The sequence below is a fragment of the Triticum urartu genome, chromosome 7A, assembly GCF_056163025.1.
Source record: "Triticum urartu cultivar PI428250 chromosome 7A, HENAU_Tu73, whole genome shotgun sequence".
Lineage (NCBI taxonomy): Eukaryota > Viridiplantae > Streptophyta > Magnoliopsida > Poales > Poaceae > Triticum > Triticum urartu.
This window is the reverse complement of record NC_141879.1, coordinates 140,881,291-140,887,290: the sequence shown is the minus strand read 5'-3', so window position 1 is coordinate 140,887,290 and position 6,000 is coordinate 140,881,291.

The window sequence follows — 6,000 nt, the reverse complement described above, 5'->3', positions numbered from 1 at the left end:
ATCCACAAGTATTGAACATCGCATTGCAGAATTGAACCAAATAGTTAACTAAACACCACAACACAAATGAACCAAACGTTAACTGAGCACCACATTGCACAATGTATAACCAAACCAAGCATGCTTGACAACTTGGAATATAGCAATTGTATTCCTTTCTCATGTATTTTGTAAAGATAAATTTGATTTATTTCTCACATGGAAAACAATACAAAATTGCAGCCTGAAGAATTGAACATCACTTTTGCAGAATTGAACCAAACAGTTAACTGAAGACGACAACTAATTAACAAAACAGTTAATAAGTGAGCACCACACTGCACGACATAATAACATATACACTAGAGCAACAGATTGCATGGTATAATTAGTTAGCACAATTCATTAGAATTTGTGAAGGAAAGGCAGGAGAAGCACACGCAACGGGTAAACCGAGCATGCTTAACCGGCATAGCTAGCAAATGGCAATGTGCTCCTCCAAGATCTGGGGGTCGGCACGAATGGCAGCCATCACGACCTCATCCGCGCGTGCGGCCATGATTTGCTTCTCCGCTGCCAAATGCTCCTTGAGATCCTGGCTATACTACGTGCACCATGGCTTAGGGCCATGCTTATTTGGTGGAGGTGTCGGTGATTTGGGTGGAAGGTGTCGCACTTGCGCCGGCAGTCGGGGCATGTGGGATGTGGAAGGAGGAGGAGGATGTGGGTCGGGTGTGTATTACCTTCCTGGATAGGCGAGGCCGAGGAGCGTGAAGGAGGGTCGCCGGCGAGGAGGCGGCGGCGTTTCAAGCAAGGAGTGAAGGTTTCAACTTGGAAAGGAAGGCAGAAAGAGGAGAAATGTGGCTTTTGGTAAGGGGGAGGGGGCGGGGGCGGGGAGGTAGATATTTCTGCGGAAGCCGAAAATTTGGAATCGCTTCAGCGAAAAAACTGGCGTGCAAAGTGTCATCAGACACGGTCCCTTATTCAGAACTGTGTACGATATGTGAACATCACAAACGATTCAGATAGCTTAACCCGTGTGTTGAGTTTGAACATAAAAAAATTTGGTTCGAATTTCCATGGATACAGTGGTCATCCACGTCATTGCATAATTTGGGTACACAAAGGAGACTAACTTCTTAATCGAGCAAGTTCAGCAATTAAACAGAGCTAGCTGACCTGAACATTACTCTAACAAATTAAAGACTGTCCCTCTTAATTAAACAAAACAAAGAGTACTACTACGGCTGGTGCTCATCGATCTCCGCCGCCGCCTCCATGTCCAGCTCGCGCCCGATGGTCTCCTGGGGAAGGGGCTCCATGGAATCAATTGCACCATACTCGCCAAACATCTCGCCATCCGCGTCTGCCATATATTTGGAATAGGCCGCCATGAGCTGGGCGTGGGCGGCCGCGATCTGGGCTCTAGCGGCTCCGTCGTGGCAAGGTATGCCACGCTGGAATGGATGGCTGCTCGAACTCTCTCGGCGATTGCCAGCTCTTCAGCCGTGGGTTGCCGACCATTGTCGGAGAAGCTTCGTTTGATTTGTGCGGCGACCACCACGAGCTGGGTGTCGACGGCCTCGACATGGTAGTGGGTGGCCTCCATCAGGGCTAGGGCCGCCACTGCGGATCAGACAGCTGGTGTGCCGCTCTCGCCAGTTGCTATCCCCGAGGCAGATGTTGCTGCCGCCGTCTGAGAAGCAACAACAACCGTTTGGGCTGCCTTGGCCGCCCGGACGCAGACTGCGGTCGCCCTCACGAAGCTTGTTAGCACGTGCCTGGTGGCTGCGGCCGCGCTCTCGCCGGAGTGGGCCGCCGAAGTTGCCCTCACGACGTGGGTCCACGTCCCCATCTATCACCGGCGATGAATGAACAGTGAAATGATATTTGGGGAGTGAGCTAGTGTGCTTGACACGCCGGCTGTGGACTGTAGCCGACGCACCTTCTCTCGTAAGCCATAGGCGTACTATACACCGACGGTGCTTCAAGATATTTTGTGCTGCATCTCACACGGTTGGTGATAATAAACTGTGTGCGATCTACTTGACTTATCGTCTTTATTTGAATTACGTAATGGGGTCACAACTACAAAGGATGGTGTTTGAATTGTTAGAACATGCAACTATAGGTGTGTCGTCAAAAAATTGGAATTATTCAAGGTTCGTTTGGACGTTTTTATATATTAACTTGGTTTTGTACGCATGTCGGGGGTTGGGTGCGACATATGCCAAAGGATGGCTTATCATGGTGAGGGCGAGTAGAACGTTGCCGGTGCCTGGAAACGGGATGAGGCGTAGACATGCACGCCGACGAATCTTACCCAGCTTCAGGGCTCTCCGGGGAGATAATACCCCTACTGCTGCTCTACGGGGTCTCCGCATGATCACTATGGCAAAGTGTTTACACGATTGCTCCTTGAGCTGTTTCCTGGAGGTAGGAGAGGGCGAGGCTAGCTCTCTCCCTCCTATATGATCTGGTCTAGAGCTAATGGATTCCAACCCTTTGCATGGGTGCCTTGGGGGGTTTATATAGGCCTACCCCCCAGGGGTACAATGGTAATCTGGCTGGGCGCGGGCCCAGCCGTGAGTGCCTCCGGCCTCCGTCTTCTCCGCCGACTGCTGGGGCCCGCCGACTGGCTAGGTATGGAGCCGACATGCCGCGTCTGCCGCGGGCGGGTCTTGCCGGCTGCTGATTACTGTAGCCGTGCTTCTAATGACGCGGGCTTCGTCATGGAGTCGTGGCAACATCCCCGCCGCCTGGCGGGCGATCACTATTGCCACTCTTCTGTCACATCTGGTTAATGGCGCGTGGGCCCCGGGGGAGGAGCTGGCCGACTCCCGGGGGCCACCTCCCAGCGAGTCTGACTGGTGGTGCACTTGCCGTCTTCTGGGGTCCCGCTGTCTGGTGGGACCCGCTGCCCCAAGGTCGTACAGACAAGCCGTCGTGGGCGCAGGATTCGGTCCACCGGTGCTGATGGCAGGGCTGGCATGGCAACAGTGCCACGCCGCACGGAGATCTCCGCGAGTACGGCGTACTGTAGCCATGCCTGCCTCTGGAAAGGGGTGGGAGCAGTCTTCACTATAGCCACTCCCCTGTCCCGTCCCTCTTGATGAGGACAGGGGGTTTGCTGGAGTCGCGGGCCGACTCCTCAAGGCCGGCTTCTCTGGAAGTCGCCAGTCAGGAGTCGGCTTATCCTGAAGTCATCCCCGGGACTCGGCCGCGAGTGGGCAGTCGGTCGCCTTGCCGCCGACTTCTCAGAAGGCGGCTCTTTGTCCTGGGGTCTTGAGGGGCGCAGCCTGCCCCGATGTCTTGAAAGGTTCTGGGGCTCGGGTTAGCCTACCTGTGGCCCATTACCCCGACAATGCATTTCAGGTGCATAATTCTAATTTCAACTACATGCACATGTAGGGGAACGCAGTAATTTCAAAAAATATCCTACGCACACGCAAGATCATGGTGATGCATAGCAACGAGAGGGGAGAGTATCGTCTACGTACCCTTGTAAACCGTAAGAGGAAGCGTTATGACAACGCGGTTGATGTAGTCATACGCCTTCACGATCGACCGATCTAGAACCGAAGATACGACACCTTCGCGATCTGCACACGTTCTGCTCGGTGACGTCCCGCGAACTCACAATCCAGTAGAGCTTCGAGGGAGAGTTTCATTAGCACGACGGCGTGATGACGGTGATGATGTTGCTACCAGAACAGGGCTTCGCCTAAGCACCGCTACGATATTACCGAGGGGGATTATGGTGGAGGGGGGACCGCACACGGCTAAAGATCAATGATCAACTTGTGTGTCTATGGGGTGCCCCATCCCCCGTATATAAAGGAGTGGAGGAGGGAGAGGGGGCCGGCCTCTCTTGGCGCGCCCCAAGGAGTGCTATTCCCACCGGGAGTAGGATTCCCCCCTCCCTTTGTTGGTTCTAGGAGAGAAGGAAGGAGAGGGAAGAAGGAACGAAGGGGGGGGGGCGGCGGCCCCCTCCCAATTCGGATTGGGCTTGGGGGGGGGGCGCCCCCTCCTTTGCTTCTTTCCCCTATCTTCCACTAAGGCCCACTAAGGCCCATATACCTGCCGGGGGGTTCCGGTAACCTCCCGGCACTCCGGTATACTCCCGATTTCACTCAGAACCATTCCGATGTCCAAACATATCCTTCTAATATATTGATCATTACGTCTTGACCATTTCGAGACTCCTCGTCATGTCCGTGATCAAATCCGGGATTCCGAACTACCTTCGATACATCAAAACACATAAACTCGTAATACCGATCGTCACCGAACGTTAAGCGTGCAGACCCTACGGGTTCGAGAACTATGTAGACATGACCGAGACATGTCTCTGGTCAATAACCAATAGCGGAACCTAGATGCTCATATTGGTTCCTACATATTCTACGAAGATCTTTATCGGTCAAACCGCATAACGATAAACGTTGTTCCCTTTGTCATCGGTATGTTACTTGCCCGAGATTCGATCGTCGGTATCCCAATACCTAGTTCAATCTCGTTACCGGCAAGTCTCTTTACTCGTTCCGTAATGTTACATCCCGTAACTAACTCATTAGCTACATTGCTTGCAAGGCTTATAGTTATGTACATTACCGAGAGGGCCCAGACATACCTCTCCGACAATCGGAGTGACAAATCCTAATCTTGATCCATGCCAACTCAACAAACACCATCGGAGACACCTGTAGAGTACCTTTATAGTCACCCAGTTACGTTGTGACATTTGGTAGCACACAAAGTGTTCCTCCGGTATTCGGGATTTGCATGATCTCATAGTCATAGGAACATGTATAGTTATGGAGAAAGCAAATAGCAACAAACTGAACGATCATCGTGCTAAGCTAATGGATGGGTCAAGTCAATCACATCATTCTCTAATGATGTGATCCCGTTAAGTTATCGGGGAAGCCGAATATAACCTCTAGTAGCAGGGAGCCCGTGCAATGAGCCCCTGGGCCTGGCGTTACTCCTTTAAGGGTAGTATTGCTGTGGCAAATTTTCGTTGGATCTATCCCCATTTCGTGGATTGTATCCTGGTATATCAGGTTTAAACTGCTGCCACCATCCATCAGGACTCGTGTAAAGTGGTATCCGTCAATTATTGGGTCTAATACCAGGGCAGCCCATCCTGCACGCCGGATACTTGCTGAGTAATCACGATGGTCGAAAGTGATCGGTTGAGACGACCAGTGGCAGGACTTCGCGGTGATAGGCCTTTGGGCATATTTTTCTAGGAGTGCCGCTTTGTTTCTTCCCTTGATCACGTGTAACACGTTGACTGTTTTGACTTCTGGTGGAAACTTCTTTTGTTCCCCAATGTCTTGCTTGGGAGGCTCATCCTCGTCTTCGCTTGGTGTATCCTCCCCCTTGTGTACGGCGTTGAGCTTGCCGGACTGCTTGAAGACCCAACATTCTCTGTGGGTATGATTAGCGGGTTTACCAGGGGTGCTATGGATCTGACATACTTGGTCCAGAATTTTGTTTAGGCTGGACAGTTCATCTCTGGCGCCTTTAGAGGGCGGCTTTTGCTGACATGGCCGAGAGCTTTTGAATCTGGCGTATACTGCCATGCTCTTCGTGCTGTCTTCTTTATTCTGACGTTTGTTATTGTTGTTGCGCCGTGATTTCCTGTTTCCATCTCTAACTTCAGATGTACTGGGATCGCTGATGCTGCGTCTGGCTAGCCAGCTATCCTTGCCCGCACAAAAGCGGGTCATGAGGCTTGTTAATGCTGCCATTATTCTCGGCTTTTCTTGGCCGAGGTGTCTGGCAAGCCATTCGTCAGGGACGCTATGCTTAAAAGTTGCCAAGGCTTCGGCGTCCGGACAGTCGACTATTTGGTTCTTTTTAGTAAGAAACTTGTTCCAAAGCTTTCGGACTGACTCTCCGGGCTGTTGAGTTATATGACTCAAATCGTCCGCGTCTGGAGGTCGGACGTAAGTCCCCTGAAAATTTGCCCGAAAAGCATCTTCGAGCTCTTCCCAGCTTCCAATGGAACTT